At 47.7% G+C, this 21174-nt stretch overlaps 1 long non-coding RNA gene across 4 annotated transcripts in view; it reads right to left on the bottom strand.

Moving 5' to 3' along the window:
* The window catches only part of LOC141579365 (uncharacterized), a 441343-nt gene that overhangs the window by 413704 nt on the left and 6465 nt on the right, over positions 1-21174 (bottom strand). For 3 of the 4 annotated variants that reach the window (XR_012510571.1, XR_012510569.1, XR_012510568.1), the window contains exon 1: positions 119-369. The exons of the other annotated variant lie outside the window; for it this stretch is intronic. This is a non-coding gene — a long non-coding RNA (uncharacterized LOC141579365). Of the gene's footprint in view, positions 1-118; positions 370-21174 lie in introns of those variants that run through there. 4 annotated transcript variants of the gene reach the window in all.

The following is a 21174-nucleotide window of genomic DNA, read 5'->3' as shown; positions in this document are numbered from 1 at the left end:
GGGCGAGGGAAGGCGCGGGGACAGTGGGACCAACCCTCGTCCCCCCGCGGCGACCGGGCCCGTCGAGGGTCGGGGGCTTTCTTCTCACCACCGAAACCCCAACCACGTCCACGCTTACCTCCGAGGCCCGCAGGAGGCCTTAACAGCGGCGACGCTTTCTTGTCCGGACGACGCTTCCCGCTCGCAGGAGATGTGCCGTTTAAAACGCCGGGGACGCGCAGAGGAGGCCGGGCTCGGCGGCCCCGCACCGACGGCCCCGCAGCCCGGAGGCCGCCGCCGCCGAGGGTCGCGACCCCGTGCGTTCGGGGCGAGCCTGCGGGGAAGAGGCGGCGGCACCAAGGCGGGCGGGCGCGCGGCGCGCACCCCCGGCTCCCGGGCTCTGCGCTCACCCCTCCCGCCCGCCCCGCCCGGAGCCCCCGCGCCGGCGCCCGCGGCCGCGGCCAGTGCGCCCAGAGGCCGGCCTCCCGCCCCCAACCCCGCGCGGCCCCGCTCCCCCTGACCCCGCGCGGCCCCGCGACAGCCTCCGCGCCCGACCCTGCCCGCCCCGCGCGCGGGCCCCGCGCCCCCGCCCTCCCGCTCGGCCGCTCACCCGGCCGCCCGCCGCGGGTCCGGGTCCCGGGAAGAGGCGTCTACGCCAACGGCCTCAGGCCTACGCTGCCCCGAAATTTTTAAGACATCTAAAAACCTCAATGAAAGTTATCACTGAAGTTCATAGAAACGCAAATGATAGCAGTAGCACTCCTACTATTAATCAAAAGTAACTACCGCTTCACTACTTGCCATGCACTGCCAAGCAGTTTTTTTTTTTTTTTTTGTAATCTATTCGACAACTATTTCTTGAACATCTAGTATGTGCCAGGCACTAGGAAAACACTGGTAAACAAGACAGGCAGCAACCCTGCCTTTAATGGGACATGAAGTGAGAGATGAGAAACCATTAACAAATTGATTTCCGATAATGTTAAGTGACTGTGCAATAAAGAATGCCTGGAGAGGGTCTACATTAAATTCTCACAACTATTCTGTGAAGCATAGAAACTATTGTAACTGCTGTTCTACAGATTAGGAAATTCAGGCATAAAAATGGTAAGAAACTCCCAAGATAGGAAAAATGTTAAGAAATCTCCATGGATTCGATCTTGGAGCCTCCTAGCACCACAGCCATGCTGTAAACCACTGTGTCATAGTGCCACCTGTATCCAGTCCTCTGGTCAACCTTTCTTAGGCAGCTCCATATTCTCCACTCCTAGAATTTCCAATACAATAAGAGACACTATTCCACTCTTCAATGCCCCTTATTCCCAAGGATAGACATGGACTCCTCCGTCCCTAGCCTCCCATATCCTCTTTTGCACTTACAGGATGGCCAACATTCACACAAGTAACAAGAGTGAGTCTCTGGTCCAACAAAGGACTCATGTCAGGGGAAATTACTCTATTTCCCAAGTAGTTTCCTTCTTCTTGAATGGAGGTGATCAGAGCTTTCTGCTTAGATCCTCACATCCAACTGCAGTTCCAGCCCTGCTTGAATAGCACCTGGGGATACAGTTGCCAGATTTAGCAAATAAAAATACAAGACATATAGTTAAATTTTATTTTCTCATGAATAATGAATAATTTTTAATGTATCTGTATTTCAAACATTTCTTTCCCCAGAAAGATAAAGCGGTGCAAAATCCTTCTGGACAAATATTTCATGGGACACACTTATACCAAATAATTACTTGTAGTTTATCAGAAATTCAAATTTAACTGAACATCCAGTATTTTCCTGGCAACTCTGTCTGGGGACCCTATAAATAGGAAGCCTCAGCCTCCAGAACTGATGGTCACCATCTCAGGTGAGAGACGCACAAAACCGCTTAGGGACGAGCCAGTCGGATTTCATGTCCTCCTCCTGCCTCCGCCCTCAGCTCACAACAATGAGGAAAAAGCCTCTCCCCCTGTCTTGTTCAGATACCAACTCTATAGGGAAGTCATTGCCTGAGTCTAACTTTGATGCCTCACATTGCACTCTCAGTCCAAGTATGTCTCACACAGTACTTGGTGGACTGGGGGTAAATGAGATCGTGTCCTCCTTGTAAGGTCTTTTCTGCACTACAAGAATATTAAATATCCCATATCTCCCCCGTCCTGCTCTTCCCCGGGCTCCCTAACCCTAACTCCTTCCTGACTCTTCGTCCATTTCCTTCCCCTGCAAATGGGACTGCCCTCAGTTGGACTGTAAAGCTATAAAAATTCTTTTGGAGGACAGTTTGGCAATATGTTTCAAAAGCTCTAAAACTGTGCATATGTTTTCACCCAACAATTCCATTCCTAGAAGTTAGTGCTCAGAAAAGCATAAACATACAAAGATATGAGCGCAATGACATCTGTCTCAGCAATATTTATAACAAAAAATTTTAATTCTAATAATAGAAGATTGTGGGGTTCGTCCTTAGTTTTTGGGGGTTTTTTGAAATATAGTCAATTTACAATGTTGTGTTAGTTTCTGGTGTACAGCATAGTGATTCAGTTATACATATGTATATGTTCCTTTTCATATTCTCTTTCATTATAGGCTAGTAGAAGATATTGAATACAGTTCCCTGTGCTGTACAGTAGGACCTTGTTGTTTATCTGTTTTGTGTACAGTAGTTGGTATCTGTGAATCCTCAACTCCCTTTTTATACCCCCAACTCCTTTCCCCCCGGTAACCATAAGTTTGTTTTCTATGTCTATGAGTCTGTTAAGATTGTTTAAAATTAGTACATTCCTATAGTAGGATACTATATGGATATTAAAATAATGCTTTAGAAGCCTAATTAATGTTACAATATAGTTTAATAATGTGGAAAACAAAGTTATGAGCAATTTAGACAATATCATCCCATTTTTAGTTTTTAAAAATATGTATATATGTGTGTACACACACACACACACACACACACACAGGGAAACCAGACATAATTAACACCAAAATGTTAATAGTTATTTTCATTTCTTCTGGATGCAAAATTCTCTACAATTAACAGTGTTACTTTTGTAAATTGGAAAAGAAAATCAATGCGATTTTCAAGGCCCTCATTTATTGTGCCTTTAGAGTGATTTCCCTGCTTATCCTCTCCCTCTGGCAGCTTATTGCTAAGGGAGAGTTTATGAACAAGCAAGAATGGGCTTCCCAGGGAAAGTAAAATGATGCAGGCAAATGAAGGTGGCTTCAAGTAGAGAGAGTGGACAGTTTGCAAGAAACAAAAGCATCATCTTGGGAGTCCAGGGGCCAGATCAGCCCTTCTGATTGATCAGAGTCAGAGTGAGAGATGTGGGTGCATTTCTACCCTAGGACCACACGAGAAGATGACCAGCGAGCCAGGCTGCAGGTGAGAAAGTAGCTCAGGAGAGAATATCAACATCTCAGAGATCCCAGGAGAGGAGCTGTAAGTCAGGAGAAAAGTGACTAGACAGAAGCTTCCAGACCTAAAGTGGCATCGGGCAAGACTCAGCACCTGAACGGCCAAAACCAGACCACCTATTCCCTGCCCCATTCCTAGCCAGGTCAGGCCTCCCACCTGGAGCAAAGGCGCTCATGTCATATCAGGGGTGACTTATGCGAAAGAGAAAGGTTTGCAGCGAGGATTCTGGGAGAAGGAGGAAGAGCAATGTCTCCAGGAATCTTAGGCCCAGGAAGGCGCCCCAAACCACAGGGAAGACCAGGAATTGCTCAGTCATCACGCAAGATGGGCACAGCGCCTTCCCTCCTCATCAACCTCCCCTCAAGTGCATGTCTCTCCAGCTTTGTACCTGCAAACAAGTCAGGTCAAGGCTGTAAGAACAGGCCCCAGAAGCTGAATTCTGAGCAGCATGTCAGAGCCCTGGGTCCTTGAGCTGGGCAGGCAGGGTCCCCTACACAGACCGCACCGAGTGGGCCAGACCCCCGGGGCTGCAGCCCCCAGCTGCTCCCTCCTCCTTGAGAATCCCCAAGGATCGAACCCTTATCTCCAAGAACCTGAGGGGTCAAGGGCTCCAAAGGTATCTCATGAGCCGTCTCACTGCCCCTGTGACCTCCTTGTTCCTCAGAGTGTAGACGAAAGGGTTGAACATGGGAGTGACAACTGTGTAGAAGAGGGCAAGGATCTGGTCCCTGTCCTGAGAGGAGCTTGCCCCTGGCCTCATATAGGCAATTGTCCCCGTCCCAAAAAAGAGCACAACCACAAATAGGTGGGAGGAACAGGTAGAGAAGATTTTCCGACGTCCCTGGGATGTCGCGACGCCAAGGATGGTGGCAAGGATACAGGCATAGGAGGCTACCGTCAGCGAGAAGGGCGTCAGGATAAAGTCTATGGTGACGACAAGATTGCCCACTTCGCCCCAGAAGGTGCTGGCGCTAGGCAGCCTCAGCACGGGCAGGGTGTCACACAGGAAGTGCTGGATCGTGTTGGCACCGTGGAAGGGCAAAGCGAAGATGCGGCAGGAGTGAATGGTGCCGGAGACGATGCCATGAGGTAGGAGGCGCCCGCCTCGCCGGCGCACGCTCGCGGGCTCATCAGCGTGGAGCAGCGCGGCGGCCGGCAGGTGGCAGCTTAGCGGCCACGGGCCATGGCCGTGAGCAGGCAGCGCTCGGCGACGCCAAAGAGGGCGAAGAAGCGCAGCTGGGTGAAGCACTGGCAGGCGGGATGGTGGGGCAGGGGCAGAGGAGACCGGCCGGCACCCTGGGCACGATGGTCGTGGTGCAGAGGATCTCCACCACCGAGAAGTGGCGGAGGAAGAAGTACAGGGGCGAGCGCAGGGCGGCGTCCGCCAGCGTGAGGAGGAGGAGGAGCAAGTTGCCCAGCAGAGTGACAGGTAGACGCAGAGCACCCCCCAGAACAGAGGGCCCCGAAGGCAACCGGCACCTGAGAACCCTAGCAGAACAAACTCCGTCACTGCTGTGCCACTGCCACCCGCCATGTCCCCAACGTCAGGCTGGAAGAGGGAGCCGGGAGAGGGCTCAGACAGAGGGCTCGGGCAAAGACGGAGGCTCCGGAGGCAGCAGGAAAGGCGGGAATGGTCCACAGGAACATCCCAGTGATCAGGAGTGGGATGGGCCAGCACCCTGGCTGCTGGCAAGTCCCTCCCAGAAAACCCCTCTGGGCGGAAAGAAGGTAAGTGAAGGTGGGGAGGGACAGAGGCGAATGGCAGACCCTCCTGGAAGCTGGGAACTTGCAAGACACCAGGATGTTCACCCCCTCACCCAAGTTCTGGGTTCTGGGGGCGATGAGCTGGGACAGGCAGAACAGTTCCCTTTGAGAAAGTGGTGGAGGACATGGGCAGAAAAGTGGGTGCACAGACAGAATAAATAAAGCTGTCAAGGGGGAGACTGGAAGAAAAATGGATCCAGCATAAGGCAGAAGAGCTGGAGTGAGAGCAAAAGCCAGAGAGAGAAAAAGAAGACGCAGGATTAAAGGCTTCAGAGAGAAGGCAGGTGGGGCTTGTACCTGTACATGGGTCCCCACGGCTGCCAGAATGCCCCTCCCAGCAGCACAAGAGGGAAGCTCAGTGTCCCCAAGAGCCTGATTCCCAAAGCAGAGGATGGGGAAGGAGGTGGGGGTCGCTGAAGGAGGGGGAAGGAAGTGCTGTCTGGGAGAAGGAAGCAGTAACTGAGCCTCTCTGAGTTCCCTGCTGTCCGGCCTGGGGCATGGAGTCTGCACCCCAAGGAAGACTGAGAGACCACAACGCAGAGGGGTCTGGGATGTACCCAGGTCCCTCAGCAAGGCCTGAGTGAAGCTGGGCTCAGAAACCGAGTGTTCTAGCTCCCTGGCTAGTGTCTACCTACTGAACTGCTCAGCCCACTGCCCCAGCCCTCTGCCCGTAGCCCATCCCCAGAATTAGTCCAGTGCCTGGAAAGCAGGGGAAGCACTTTTTTCAAAATCCTTTTGTAAAACAGTGCTAATGCTCAAAGAAGAGAAATTGCTGAAATAGCGACAGGTCTGACTTGTGGCAGAACCTCCCAACCCAGCCTGGGGGTTCAACCCACTCCCCAGCTGCTGAGGAAGGTGTTAGAAGTAGGAAAAAGGTCTCAGCTGGGGTAAATGATGTCACGGAGAGCAGGGGATGACAGAGGTGACCCAAGAGGATGCCTCAAGCCCTAACGGCTCAAAGAGTAAAGACCAGAGAGAAATTCCAGTCCTTAGAATTATGTGTATCACTTAGCCGGGAAGGAAGCCTTTTTCTTCCTCTATAGCAAACTTTAATGATCTCATGATTACAAGTCAACAATTCTTAGAACTCTTAAGTCAATATTATTGGAAAGTTCTTTGTCTTTTTTCATGAACAGACTTAGATAGAAACTCAACATTATGGCGACAAGATACAGAAAAAGTATGACTTTAACCTAAATTTTGTATCTGATATGTAAATATTTCCTAACCTATCTCATCTATACAAAGGCCCATGCGAACCCCAGGTTTTGCATCCTCGAAGCACTTGTGTCATAGTTTCTTTCTCTTTTTAATTATTTTTTATTGAATTATAGTTGACATACAATATTATGTTACAGGTATATACAATATAGTGATTCACAATTTTTAAAGTTATACTGTGTGTATAGTTATTATAAAATATTGGCTATATTCCCTGAGCTGTGCAATATATCCTTGTGGCTTATTCTATACGCAACAGTTTGTACCTCTTAATCCCCTACCCCTGTGTTGCCCCTCCCCACTCCCCTCCTCCCCCTCCCCCTCCCTGTAACCACTAGTCTGTCGTCTGTGTCTGTGAGTCTGCTGGAAAGAAGCCTTCTTTGCCACAGGTTCACCTCCTGTTTAGAGTTCTGCGGAGACCCTCCTAATTCAAGGAAGTCTCTTGTTCATTTGGGTTATTTTCTTTTTTAGATTGCAATAAGTTTATTTATTGAAAATTTCAAACAACTTATGTAGACAGCCCACCCTCAGGGAAAGGAAGCATAACTCCCCACTCCTTAACTGTGGGCTCTGCACAGAACTTTCTGGAAAGAAAAAAAAAAGGGGGGGAAATGAGTAACTTCACAGAGAAGCAGCCTGACAAACACCTCCTCAACCAGGGGATTAAAGTGAACATCAGCCGTGGCAAACCAGGTGACAGTGCGTGCCTTTGATCTGACGTGATGAGAACGGCACGTCACCTGTGTGGTCTTCCTTCTAAAACCCCCTAATTTTGGTCTAATCGTAAGAGAAACAACAGGCAAATTCCAAGACAGGAACTGGCTACGAAATATCTGACCAGGACTCCTCGCACACGTCAAGGTCCTCCAAAACGAGGAGCGCCTGAGAAACGAAGGAGCCGTAACAACTAAACGAGCCGAGTATCCTGCAAGAGAAGAAAGGTCATTAGGAGGAAACTGAGGAAATCTGAGTAAGTGTGGATTGTAGGTAACAATAATGTGCCAGTATTGGTTCACTAACTGGGACAAACGTATCAAATGTACTTTAAGGTGTGACTAATACAGAAAACCGGAGGTGCAGAGTATGAGAACTCGGTGTGTCATCTTCGCAGTTTTTCTGTAAATCTAAAACTATTCTACAAGAAAATGTTTATTTTTAAAAGTTAATTGATGTGGGAATATGTTCACAATGTATTACTAAGTGATAAAAGCAACGTAGAAAACAACAAATTCAGTATAAAACATAAATTCAGATAAATAGGTGGCTGGACAGACAGGCAGACAACGTTAGATATGCACCAAAGTATCAGCAATAATACGCTCTGGGTGGGATGGGCTTGGAGTGTGCGTTGCGTTCTTTTTGTTTTGTGGGTTTTTTTTAATATGTGTTTGATCCATTGATCACACAATAGGAAAAATCATACATGAAACATTTAAAGAAAAAGATGGGACTTGTTTTAACATATTTTGGTGTTTTAAAATATCTGATTTATTTTCAACCAATTATGCCTACTTATGCCTTTGGAAATGTTTTTATCCACAGTTTAATTTTGCGGTTGGGTAAATAGTGAATGTTTCCAATTGTCAGCACACATCTGTCAAACGTATACGTCATAGAAAATCTGTGAGTGTAATCACACTGCACAGGGCAGAAAGAAGCTGTGAGTAGCACTTAGGTTGTTTCCAGATGTACAGTGTTGAGCATTTCTGCAATTTCCACTTTAAAAATATAAATGAAAAACAAGAAGTAGGTGGAAGAAAGTTTGGGAAATGGATCCGAAAAAAGCAGACCTTTTTCCTGAAGAGCAGTGTTAGTTCTGGGTTTGTTCAAAATAGGATCTCATCGCCCCCGTGTGGTGAGTCTCCAAATAGCCACTTTCAATGTCGTCCCCTCTATTTGAGCTCTGGGTGAGGAGATGGTAAAAGGAAGGGGCCTTGAAGATCTTCTACTTGTCCAAACTCCAGTCTACAGAGGAGGAAACTGAGGTCTAGAAGAGCTCATTCGGTTTCCCCAAGATTTCTAAGTGACTTTAAGGCAGAGCTGAGCCCAGTAATAACATGCGTCACTCACAGTGCATGGCACTGTGGCATAAATCACTTCACCTGATCCTGACACAATGAGGTTATTAACCCCACCCTACTGATGAAACGGGAGAGGTGAAGTGTCTTGTCCAAGGTCACACAGCCCGACAGCAGCAGAGCCAGAACTCAGACACAGTCTGTCCCCAGGGCCAGTGTAACTGAACAGTATAAACCCTCCTCCCAGCCTCCAAACCCAACACCCACCCTGAGTGTCCCTGTAACATGTCTTCATCTAAATCACAGAAAAAGATGCCTTGGAAATACCAGCTCTAATTCCTTCATGTTACAAAAGAGGAAACAGAGATGGAAGGGAGATGTGCTGTTCCACAGTCACCAAGGGTCAGAGCCCGGGCTAGAGCCCCCGTCTCCAGGCTCCTCGTCCAGTGCTGCCCCTGGGCCTCTGTCCTACTGCAGCTCTGCACACACACGTGTGCCTGCATGTGTGTGCATGTGTCCCTGTGTGTTACATACGTGTGTGTGCAGGGACCATGCTACAGTGGGAAGGGTAGCCAAGAAAGCCCCAGGGTAATCCCCACCAGTACCAGGAAGTTCTCAGATCAGCACCTGCCCCTTTGCAGAGCCTTGAGGTCAGAGTCAGAGATGAGTTTAAAGGAAGAAAGGGGCCATGGGTGGGGCAAGGTTCCACAGCTGGGGCCCTGAGGGACGGAGGGTGCTTCAGTGGGTGTAGTGTCAGGGACCTACTGCCAAAAAGACCAGTGTGCGAGACTCGGAGGGACACAAGAAGCCACTAGACAGTCAGACATCCTATTAATAGTCAGAGCTCAAGCCACACACCCCCTGCTGCCCCCAGGACAAGAAGCCCAGGGACACAAAAAAGGACCTGCCTCAACCAAGAAGCCTTCTCCATGCCCCCGCGCAGCAGCAGAACTCACTGTCTGGGCCTCTACATGGATCGGCCCTGCACACTCAGTTAGAAGCGAGTCCCTAATTCTAGCCCCAGAAGGTCCAGGTTAAAAAAAGGCTCTCTCTCTCCCCCTCACTTACACAGAGGGAAGGCACCTGTCATGTTGTGAGCCCCACATGACAGAAGTGACGTATCCATTTACTCAACGGAAGGGCATTGCACGAGGGCCAGAGCATCAGGAGGCAGTGTGGCTGGGGGCCGGCTGCGGGGCTGCCTGCCGCACGTGCGCAGCCCTGTGACGCAGACGCGGCCGGAGCATCTGCTGAGTCCAGCCCTAGGCTGGGTAATCACTGCGGCTAATTCTCATTCTCCGCCTTGTTAGTGAGCCAATTAATTAGCTCTTTGCAGATGAGAAGGCTGAGGTCAAGGGATGCGATGGGTGTGACTTGCCGAGATCCCGTGGGTCAGGATCGAGCCAGGATGCGAACCCAAGCCTCTGACCCCAAGGCCAGTGCCGCTTCTACCTCAGCTGTCTGCCGTTGACCCCTTCCCCGGCTAGCCTCTGGGCTTCACCACGGACAAGTGTGTGACCGTGGGCATGTGGTTTAAGCTCTCAGACACTTGGTCTTCTCACCTGCAAAACGAAGATAATTCCTGCCTCCTTGGGTTGTTGTAGGAATTAAGCAACACAGTGTAGGAGGAGCGCCCAGCACGACGTCAAGGGTGTGACGAAGGTCAGTGTCGCGTCACGTGGCTCGGGGGAGACGGAGGAGGCGAGCTCACCAGCCCGTGTCCACCCTGGTCTGGGAAGACGGCAAGATTTCAAAGCCAAAGAAAATTACCCAAAGGATACCAAGGTCGAAGAAAGTAGAGGATTGAAGGAAAAGTACCTTGAAAGTTACTACTTTGAGTGGAGGGAAGGTTTAGGAGGCCCCCCCAACCCAGCCTCGAGGGCAAGGAGCCGTCTTCCTTGGTCACGTCCTGCAACCTTCCTCGGAAGAATATTTTTACTCAGGTGAAAACAGAAGTTGGTTGGCTGCAGTATCTGGGGTGTGTGTTGATGGGGGAACCTGTGGGGAGCCGAGGAGAGGGAAAACGAACTGAAGAATAACATGAAAATGAGAGAAAGGGGACTCGTGGCTGTCAGCCAACCCCAAAGATGAAGCTGGTCCCATGTTGCAGCTGAAAACATCAGGATTAGACCCAGGAAACTAGAATTGTAGCAGCCTCCACCCTAGAGATCATGAAAACAACAACAACAACAACAACAACAACAACAACAACCACGTGAGGCTAGGAAATTCGTGTACCCGAACCCCAGCCCTTCTTGACTCTTGCGGGCCAAGCTCCCTCCGTGGAGAACACAGGGCGCAGCTCTCGGGGTGCCCAGAGCTCCTGAGAGAGAGCTTGGGCAGGAGGCCGGCCTCTCCAAGCCCCTGAGATCCTGTCGGCTCTGAAAGTCTCGGCACTCTCTTGCAGACATCCACACGCAACTTAATGACTAACAAAAACTTTCTCCCCAGGGTTGCTGAGTAAGTCCTAGCTCCCCAGGGTCACCAGGTCTTGCCCCAGGCCTGCTCCGTGGAGCTGTAAGCCCCAGGGCGCCTGCGACAGTAATGACCTCCCAGTGACACGTCTCCCCAAGTGCAGCGGCGATCACAGCCGCAGTAACGCCTCCATTATTTTTGTCCCACAACACTAAAAAAAAAGAAAGAAAAAGTTTTCAGCCTAGCAATGAATAGAGCACTTCAGCAATTTCCTTTCATCGTCTCACTTGGTCTTCACATCAACCCTAGAGACAGGCCCTGCAGGGGTGACCACCGTGTTTCAGTGGCAGGAAAACTAAGGAGCCACGTGGCTGCAAAGCCCCTTGGCCAATGAGGGTGGAGCCGGGGCTTCAAACCAAGAAGCCTAATTCCTGGCTCCCGGTCCAGGACACCCTGATACACCACCCAGTCCTGCCCGTCTTGGGGGCCCCTCTCCTACCAGCTCTGTCCCCACGTCTGTGACTTACCCTCTGAAAGCCCAGCTCCTTCCAACACCAAGAGGCCACAGTGTCCTACACAGCAGCCCAGGAACAGCCGGCCTCCCCTGAGGGTCCCCCGACTCCATCACCCCCTGCCCCCTGCACTCCCAGCCGGGCTTCTGGAGCAGGAACCAGGGCACCCCATGGGGAGGTCACTGGGCTCCCTCACTGCCTCCGTCACACCCCCCCCAACTCTGCCCGATAAACTGCCTCTTCTGCCTCCCACTCCCCTCCCAGCGCTGAGAGACTCGCCATTTACACGTGTCGAAGTCGTGCCTTGTTTTTCGCTGAACAGCGTAAATAGCTGACCCAAGACATGTCAACGAGACAAAACAAAAAGATGGTAAAAATTAGAAGTAGGAACTAAGGAAATAAAGAGAAAGAAAATAAATGTTAAAAAAGGAAAAAGAAATTAGGCATATAAAATGGAACCAGAAATAAAACTTAAAAAGGCAAAATATAACACCTACGCCCTTCCCAAGGGTGGGCTACGAGTTTGGCTCAACAGCGAACCCAAAAAGGAGAGTGCGGTCAGTCCCAGAGTTCACAGTGTCTGTGCGACAAAGCAGAGACAGGCTGCTCAGGGCAGGACAACCATTCTCGGAGCCAAGACCAGACAGAAGGTTCTCTCAAGGACACCCCTAGAGAGATGACTGTGCTTCACGTCCTTACCGTTGCCTTAAAAGTGAGTTTCTTGGGATGGCTTCTAATAACGGTCCTCGACACAGGGGATGCCGTCGCACCAAAGGACCTCAGCAGCTGTGGGGGAGACGGGAGGCAGCGCGTGCCCTGCTCTGTCCTGCCGGAGCCTCATCTGGGCAGGAGCGCCCCGTCTCGGTGTGACTGACATTTGGAGCCAGATCATCCTTTGTTACGGGGGCTGTTCTTGCCTTGCAGGGCAGTCAGCAGTATCCAGACGTCCCTTGGGGGACAAGATCACCCCCAGTTGAGAACCACTGATCCAAGGGTAGAAATCATTCCTTTTATTTCCTTTTTAATATGGAGCGGCAAAGAGGAACTTGGTTGCATTTTTATTATTTTTTACAGCTTTATGAGTATAATCTGTGTACCCTAAAATCCCCTCATTTTTTAGGGTTTTTTGGGGGGGTTAGTAATTAGGTTTATTTATTTATTTTAAGAGGAGGTACTGGGGACTGAACCCAGAACCTCATGCATGCTGAGCACACACTACCACTGAGCTACACCCTTCCCTTACAATCCACTCAGGTAAATTACGCAGTTCAGTAGGTTTTAGAATATTCACAGGACTGTGTAACTGTCACCACTATCTAATTTTAGAACAATTTTATCACTTCAGAAAGTAACTTCTTACCCCTTAGCAGTCACTTCCCATTCGTCTCTCCCCCTAGTGTCTCCTCCATGGATTTGCCTCTCCTGGACGTTTCATATGAATAGAGTCATGCAGTATGTGGTCTTCTGGGCCTGACTTCTTCCACGTAGCCTGACGTTTTCCAGGTTCATCCATGTTGTAGATGTATCAGTATTTATATCCTTTTTATTGGCACATAATGCTCCACTGTATGGATGTATCCTATTTTATTTATCCATTCATCAGTTTTAGGAGGTTTGGGTTGTTTACTTTGGGACTACTGTGAATAACCCTGCCATAAATGTTCATGCACAAATTTTTGAGTGGAGATGTGTTTTCAGTTCTCTTGGGCATATATCTGGGAATGGAATTGTTGGTGTGGTAGATTAATATTTTGACCAATTGCCAGTTTTCCAAAACACCTGCACCAATGAATGATAGCTCTAATTTCTCCACATCCAACTCAGTATTGTCTTCTTTTTATTTCAGTCATCCCAGTGGGTGTGAAGTGGTATCTCGTGGTTTTGATTTTCATTTCCCTAGTGACTAACGACGTTTCGTGTGTTATTAACCATTTGTTTATCTTCTTTGGAGAAATGTCTTTAAATCTTTTTCCCATTTTTCAATTGGGTTATTTAGCTTTTTTATTGTTCAGTTATAAGACTTCTTTATAAATCTGCAATACAAGTCTCTTATCAGATAATGGCTTGCAAATATTTCCTCCTATTATATAGGTTGTCTTTTCACTTCATTGATGGTGCCCCTAGAAGCACAAAAGGTTTTCATTTTGATGAAGTTCAATGTACAGATGTTTACATCTATAAATTCCCTTCTTTGGTGCATTGGTTATTTAGGAACATATTGTTTAATTTCCACATATTTGTGAATTTCCCAAATTTCCTTCTGTTATAGATTTATTTAATTCCATTGTGGTCAGAGAAGACACTTTGTGTAATTTTAATCCTTTTAAATTGATTGAACCTTATTTCTGGCTTACTATGTGGTCTGTTCTGGAGGCTGTTTCATGTGCACTTGAGAAGAATGTGTTCTGCTGCTGGGGGACGCGGTCTGCAGGCGTCTGTTAGGTCTTGTCAGTTTACAGTGTTGCTCTGGCCTCTCTCCTGTTTTCTTGTTCTACTTCCAGTAATGAGTGTCAGAGCCTCCAGCTGTCACTGCTGATCGGCTGTTTCTCCCTTCAGTTCTGTCTGGATTTGTCTCCTGTGTTTTGAGGCTCTGTTGTTGGGTGGCTGTACTAACATCAGACAAAAGGGTTTAAGACGCAAGTTAATACTAGAGATAAAGAAGGCTCTTATAATGATGAGAGATTCAATGTATCATGAAGGAAATCATAGACATTAACTGGAAATAAATGAAATAGAGAGTGAAAAAAACGATTGAGAAGATCACGACAAAAAGTTGTCTTTGAAAAGGTCCACAAAATCGACAGACTTTTAGTTAGATTGAACAAGATAGAATCAAAGTATTAAAATGAGGAGTGAAAGATGGGACATCACCACCCAACTTACAGGGGGAAAAAAGGATTGTAAGGGAGTGCTCTCTGTCTAGAAAGTCCAATGTTTGGCCTTCCTGGGGGAACATCCTTTGATCACTTTTTTTTCCCTGCATATGGGCCATTTTTTTGCATGTCTCACAATGTTTTGTTAAACTCGACATTTTAAATAATATATACAGCAGCCCTGGAACTCAGGTTGTCATCCCCTCAAGGATTAGTGTTGCTGCTGCTGCTGCTGTTCGTTTGTTTGTGACTTTCCAGAAGTAATTCTATAAAGTCTGTATTCTGTGCCATGTGAGGCCACTTGGTAGCTTAGGAGTCAGCTAATAATTGAAGAGCGATTTCCTTACATGCCTCTGACCATTACGTGTCCCAGCCCTTCCGAGGGGCTGTTCCGTGGGCTGGAGCAGCTTCCAGCTCTGCCTTAACCCTCCCTTCTGCTCACGCGCAGCCTCAGTTCCCCCAGAAGTGAGGGGTGTGCATCCCTGAGCACGAATGTCGCTGACTGTTTGACCAGTGCCCTGAGGATAGGGCTCTCCTCACTGACCAAACGAGGACAAGCCGTGTGAGTGGGGCTTTTCCGGGGATCTCCCAGAAAGGTCAACCCGTGACAGCTCTCTGGGGGTCAGCTCTCTGGGGCCGCCTCAGGAGCCAAGCAGGACTGGCGCTGCTTGGGTGAGGAGTGAGGTCACAAGTTTTTGTGATATGAATACGTTTTTCCATTGTTTTTAGTGCCTTTCTTGAAAAAAGAAATGCAATTTTGACAGTGGTTCAGGACATACAGAACCAGAAGTTAACTTTCTACAATTGTCACAACTGATTGCACTTTCTGTCTACAACCTGCGTGTGGCAGGCAAGGCCACCCTGAGGGTGACAGAGAACTAGTCGTCTCCCATTTTTCAGACTGTGGGTATATTAGGAAATGAAGAAATGCCAGAACAGAGTTACTAAAATGTTGTTGTATTTTAGGTATTTTTTTAACCAACCCAAACTTTGAATATAGCCAGTAAATACAAAGACACGGCGACCTTGTTTAGCAGTAACAGCAGTCTACAACTGAGCCCGTCACGAATGCAAAGCCCAGGTCAAAAAGCTCTCCCAGTTGCCGGAGTAACACAACCCTTCTTTTCTGTCCTGCTGGGGATTTCTCTGCTCCCATGGGAGGAAGGGAACAAGAATTCGGATAAATCAACCTCAAGGTCTCTCTTGCCAGGAGAGCACCTGCAGCTCAGTAGATCAGAGTGGTGGCTCCTCCCAGCAGACCCACGGAGGTGGGGACAAGTGCGTCCTCCCCACCCACGGCCGTATCTCAGCCCCTGCCAGCATCCTCCTGCCCTCCCCCAGGCCTCCCCAGGGGAAGAAGTCACTCCCGGTGCCACAGCGGAGATCTGCACCATTCCTTGCTGTCTGGCCAGGGAACTATGACAGAGCGGTCAAGAATAAAAGGACTAGACGTGCTGCTTTATCTAAATAACTCATTTCCCTACATCACACGAGCAAAGGAGCCCTTGTAGACCTAGATCTTAAGATAGAAAGGGTTTCTTGTGGAGCCTTCTTTATCAACCCATGTTCAAGCTTCAGATTTTAGCCAAAAGCTAATAGAAGTTTTCCTCTGTCCAGATTTTACCAGATCCAAAGTGGAGAGGAGCTCTCTGATTTCATAAACGGAGTAGATGCTGTGTGCTGTAGCCAGCTTCCCCACAAGTTATCTAAAAAGCCAGTACGTCTCACCATAGCAGGGATTAATTTTTCTCCCAAGTCCATAAATTCTGATTTCATATTGAGAAAACATATACTGCAATGGAAAAAAGACAGTCTCTTCAGCAAGTGGCGTAGGGAAAGCTGGACGGTCGCATGTAAATCAGTGAAGTTGGAACACTCCCTCACACCATATACAAAAATAAACTCAAAATGGACTGAAGATTTAAATCTGACATGACACCATAAAACTCCTAAAAGAGAATGTAGGCACAACATTCTGAGACAGTAAATCATAGCAGTATCTTCTTAGATCAAACAAATGGATTTAATCAAACTTAAAAGCTTTTGCATAGCAAAAGAAACCATCCACAAAATGAAAAGACAACCTATGGAATGGGAGAAAATATTTGCAAACGATGCGACCCAGGGGGAGAGGGTGTAGCTCAAGTGGTAGAGCACATGCTTAACACACATGAGGTCCTGGGTTCAATCCCCAGTACCTCCTCTAAAAATAAATAAATAAATAAACCTAAATACGTCCCCCAACAACAACAAAAACCCAAACAGATGTGACCCACAAAGGCTTAAATATACAAACAGTTCATACAACTCAATTTCAAAAGAACAACCCAATGAAAACACAAGCAGAAGACCTAAACAGACGTTTCTCCAAAGAAGATATATACATGGCCAACAGGAACATGAAAAGATGCTTAACATCAATAATTACTAGAGAAATGCAAACCAAAACTGTAATGAAGTATCACCCCTCACACCTGTCAGAATGGCCATCGTTAAAAATTTTACAAATAATAAATGCTGGAGAGGGTGTGGAGATTCCTACACTGTTAATGGGAATGTAAATCGGTGCAGCCACTATGGAAAACAGTATGGCGCTTTCTTTAAAAAAATAAAAACAGAGCTACCATGTGATCTAGCAATCCCATTCCTGGGCATGAATCTGGAAAGGACAAAAACTCTAATTCAAAAAGATGCATGCACCCCAATGTTCATTATATATATAATGGAACACTACTCAGCCATAAAAAATGAAATATTGCCCTTTGCAGCAACATTGATAGACCTAGAGATTATCAGACTAAGTGAAATAAGTCAAACAGAGAAAGACAAATATTATATGATATCACTTACATGTGGCCTCCAAAAAATTATACAAACAAATATATATACAAAACAGAAAGAAAACAGACACAGAAACAGAAAACAGACACAGACACAGAAAACAAACATCGTTACCAAAGGCGAAAGGGAGAGGGGGAGGGATAAATAAATAGTATGGGATTAACAGATCAAATTATGCATAAAATAGTTAAGCAACAAAGACTTACTGTACAGCCCAGGGAACTATATTCAATATCTTATAATAACATATGATAGAAAATAATCTGAAAAAATGTATATATATACATAAATATACATATAACTGAACCACTTTCCTGTACACATAAAACACAGTATTATTTGTAAATCAATTATACTATAATAAAATTTTTTAAAGATTATATTTTAATAAAAAGTAAACTTTTTTCCTAAAAAAATACATATTGTCCCTAATATTAAGATTTTGATGCTATTCCTTGAAAAATGATAACCCTAACATAACTGTCCTAAGGAACACGTGCCTTCTTCCCAAGCCCACATTCACTCTGCTGGGCTCCTCAGCCCCTCCCAGGTCAGGTGCCACCTTCAAATTTCAATCCACAGCACTCCTCCCGGACAGAAGGGAAAAAGAGATCTCAGTACATTTTAACACATGTCATAGCTGGCATTCTAACTCATATCCAGTGGCTTCCATTACTTTTGCTGTGAAATACCAAACACCGCATCTGAAAATAAGAGGGTGCATGCAGAGGTCACACAACAAACCTACGGATCAGGAAGGGCACGTTGGGTCACTGGAGGACACGTGCTCTTCTTTCCCTCCCCTCCCCACTCCTTGCAAGTGTCCTTGGGACCGGAGGAGGCCTAAGGTGAAAGCCGGCCAGCTGCGGCGCAGAGCAGGCGTTTCAGAGCAGCTGCGCCTTCAGACGGTGAAAAGGCTGCCTCGGATCACCAGGAACGATGTTTACGCCAGACATTCTGACCTTTACCCCAGCCCTGAGCCTCGCCCCATTCCTGAAGCTGAGGGCCCGACCCCAGCCCCTGCCCCAGTCCCAGGAACTGTCTCATCTGATCCTCCAGCCTTGACCCACGCTCACTGACCAGGCCTCTGCCTGTCTCGCCTACCAGTTCCATCCAGGTCCACCTCCTGCTGCACTGCCCCTGCCTGATCCTGCTGGACTCCGTTTGGGCTGATACAGCCAAAGCCAGTCCCAGGCTCCCGGCAGCTCCTGCTTGACCCTGCCTGTGAGGGGCTGCGTCTGCAGACCTGCTCACCTGGGCACAGCTGCTAGATTGAGTCCTTTGCCACCACCCACCCCTTGAAGTCAGGCCCTGGAACCTCCAGCCAGCCCCACAGAGCACTGCCTCCCAGAGGAACGAGAGGGACCAAGGACCCTGAGCTCACAACTCCATCTAGTGGAGCTCCAGCCAACAAAATGGTTTCTCCAGAGAGAGCATCTCAGACATGGCTGCACATATGAATGACCTGGGGTCTTGTTCAAAATGCAGATTCAGATTCAGCAGCTCTGGGGTGGGACCCAAGACCCTGCATTTCTAACAAATGCCCAGGCGAAGCCAACATCACTGGTCCAGGGAACACACTTTGAGGAGAAAGATTCCAGAATACTAATTACTACAGTTTTGCAAAATTGAAAGAAAAAAAAACCCACTTCATAGTAATAAGAGCCCTAATCTCCACCAAGGGGAGGGAGTCATTCCCTCACAGAACGCTCCCGCCCACAGAGTCTGGAGCCTGTCCCTGCATACTTGGCGCTAATCACATGCAATTCTGCTTTGCATTTCACTTAATAGTTTCCTACAGGTGTGTTTCGTTTACTGCTCAGGCACCTGGTTCCTTTACGGCATTCATCCATTCTGCAGACATTATTGATTATTCCTGTCTTGGGGCTAGAAGAAGATATAAGACATGGTCCCTATGCTCAACGGGCCATTAAGGGAGACAGATACGTAAACAGGTTATTTCCGCACAATGTAGTGAGTGTGAATATAGTGCCTGTATATAGTGTGAGGGAGAAGAGGCCTAGAGCCCATCAGGTCAGGGAGTCATCAGGAAAGCCTTTCTCGGCACCGAAGAGCCTGAGCTGAATCTAACAAAGGCCAGGAGTGAGCCAAGTGAGGTGCAGGGGCCCCGCCTGGCACAGGCTCTGGCGTGAAACAGCCGGGGAGGAGGGAGCCGCGCACGCTGTGGGCTGGCGGACCGCAGTCAGCAAGGGGGGAAGCCTCGGAGGAGAGGCTGAGGTTTCCACCGGGAGCCAGTCACACAGGGCCTTGTCGGCCACACTAAGGAGCTTGGGCTTCATCCTGTGGACAACGAGGAAACAACTCCGATTTTTAAATAAAGGTGTGGCATGATCATGTTTGGGTTTTAGGTAAAGCATGTTTGGGGACTGTGTGGAGAATGGACTTCAAGGTGCCAAAACTAGAAACAAAGGGACCCATTAGGAAGCTTTTTTCAGAGTCCAGAAACCAGATGACCTGGGCCTGAACTAAAGCACTGGTGGCTGGGCTGAGAAAGATGAGATGGGGGAGGATATAGCCTAATGGCAGAGCGGGTGCTTAGCATGCACGAGGCCTGGGTTCAATCCCCAGTACCTCCACCAAAAAAAAGAAAAGATCTATTTAGAAGGCATTTGGAAATGCATGGCAAGATCTAGTGCTTTATTGCATGGCAGTGGGGGGAAAGCACAGGGCAAAGGGCTCCCAGTGCTTGGCTTGGGGTATTTTCTGTTTCCACCCAAGTCAGAGAGGACAAGAAGGCTTGCTTGTTCGGAGTTCAGGACCAAACCCAACCTCTAAGCTAATGAGTCTCAAATCTCCAGCCTAAAATGTTCTTCGAAGTTCCAAATTCCTATATTTAACTGTTCACTGGACAGATCACCTCCAGCATGCCAAAACCAAATTCACCATCTTTCAAAAAAAAATCTCTTATTCTGATAAATTGAATCCAGTGACCCAAGTTAGAAGCCTTAAAGTAATCTGCTAAGAATTATAAACGCTTGGTGGTTGCCGAAGGCTACTGGGGAGTTAATGTTTAATAGGTACAGACTCTCAGGTGGGAAGAGCACGAAGCTCTGGAGGTGGATGACGGTGATGGTTGCACAACGGGAATGAACTTAATGCCACTGAACTATACACTTAAAAATGGTTTAAATGGTTACTTTTGTGTTATGCATATTTTAACAAAAATTTTTTAATGAAAAAAGTAATTATCAGTGCTACCTTCTTAACACCTGAGATAAATCTCTTCCTGTCTGTCCCCACCACCATTGTTCCATAGGTGTTCCATCCCGTCATCAGAGTATGACAAATTATCACTCAACTGGTGTCCCAGCCTCCAGTCTTTTTTCCTTAAATCAATTGTCAGATGTTTCCAACAAGCCAATCAGACCATATGACTGGTTCCCATCGCCTGTAGGAAAAGATCCAAATCCATTGGGTCGGCATATCAGGCCCTCAATGATATGGACTTTTTATTCATCCATCCAATAAAGCTATGTTGACTGGTCCCTGAGACAGAAACTGGAAATGGCCCCAAGGACACAGCAACAAGGAGGAAAATGTGCTCCCTGGCATCGTGGAGCGAACTCACTAGCAAAAACAGCAGATTTTGAAACATAGACAAAATTGTTAAATGCAAAGGAACAAAAATTTAGAGGGTTGAGTAGATGAGAAAGACCTTTAAAGGGAGGGGTGGTGGGGATTCTGAGAGGGAACGCCAGGGGAATGGTGTGGAAAAAAGATTGTGTTGCTGGGGTAGCCTAGATGGGACTTCCAAGGGGGAAGTATTAGCCAGCATTTCTGAAACTGTTAAGGGGTCAAATAAGACAAGAACAGGGAACAGCCACTAGATCTGGCGATGTGGAGATCACTGATGGTCTTGATGAGAACAGTTTTTATTAGAGCAATGGATTGCGGGGAGAGGAAAAGTACATGGGAGGCGAGGAAACTGAGATAACATGAGTAGAGAGTCTGCAAGTATGACTCCGACGTCAACCTACAAAACGAGCTGGTAGCCAAAGGGAGATGTGGAGTCAAGAGAGAGTTGAAGGTTTTTTTAAGTGAGTTAATTTCAATTTGGTGGGGGTGGGGAGGTAATTAGGTTTGTTTGTTTGTTTGTTTTTAATGGAGGTACTGGGGA

The sequence above is a fragment of the Camelus bactrianus genome, chromosome 12, assembly GCF_048773025.1.
Source record: "Camelus bactrianus isolate YW-2024 breed Bactrian camel chromosome 12, ASM4877302v1, whole genome shotgun sequence".
NCBI classification, from domain to species: Eukaryota; Metazoa; Chordata; class Mammalia; order Artiodactyla; family Camelidae; genus Camelus; species Camelus bactrianus.
Note: the sequence above shows the minus strand (reverse complement) of the source record. Positions and strands in the feature narration are given on the sequence as shown.